Source organism: Nestor notabilis, unplaced genomic scaffold (genome assembly GCF_000696875.1).
Source record: "Nestor notabilis isolate BGI_N333 unplaced genomic scaffold, ASM69687v1 scaffold25055, whole genome shotgun sequence".
NCBI lineage: Eukaryota > Metazoa > Chordata > Aves > Psittaciformes > Psittacidae > Nestor > Nestor notabilis.
Window position 1 is genome coordinate 4,499 of NW_009929221.1, and position 210 is coordinate 4,708.

Sequence of the window (210 nt, forward strand, 5' to 3'; positions counted from 1 at the left end):
CCTGGAGGGAGGTTTGGTGGAGCTGGGGGCTTCTCCATCTTGAAGTGGAACTGAAGGAAGAACTGGGGAGGGGACAAAAGCAGAGAAGGGAACAATTAATCCTCAGGACAGCTTTGTGCCATCACACGAGGCAGCTGCCCTCAGTCTCCAGGAACACAGCTCGAGTGTCTCCTGGCCCGGTAGCTGCACAGACCCCGGTCGCTGTTCTAC

General features: G+C 57.1%; 1 protein-coding gene across 1 annotated transcript in view; it reads right to left on the reverse strand.

Annotated features, from left to right (window-relative positions):
• The window catches only part of SF3A2 (splicing factor 3a, subunit 2, 66kDa), a 5,189-nt gene that overhangs the window by 459 nt on the left and 4,520 nt on the right, over positions 1–210 (reverse strand). The window lies entirely within an intron of this gene.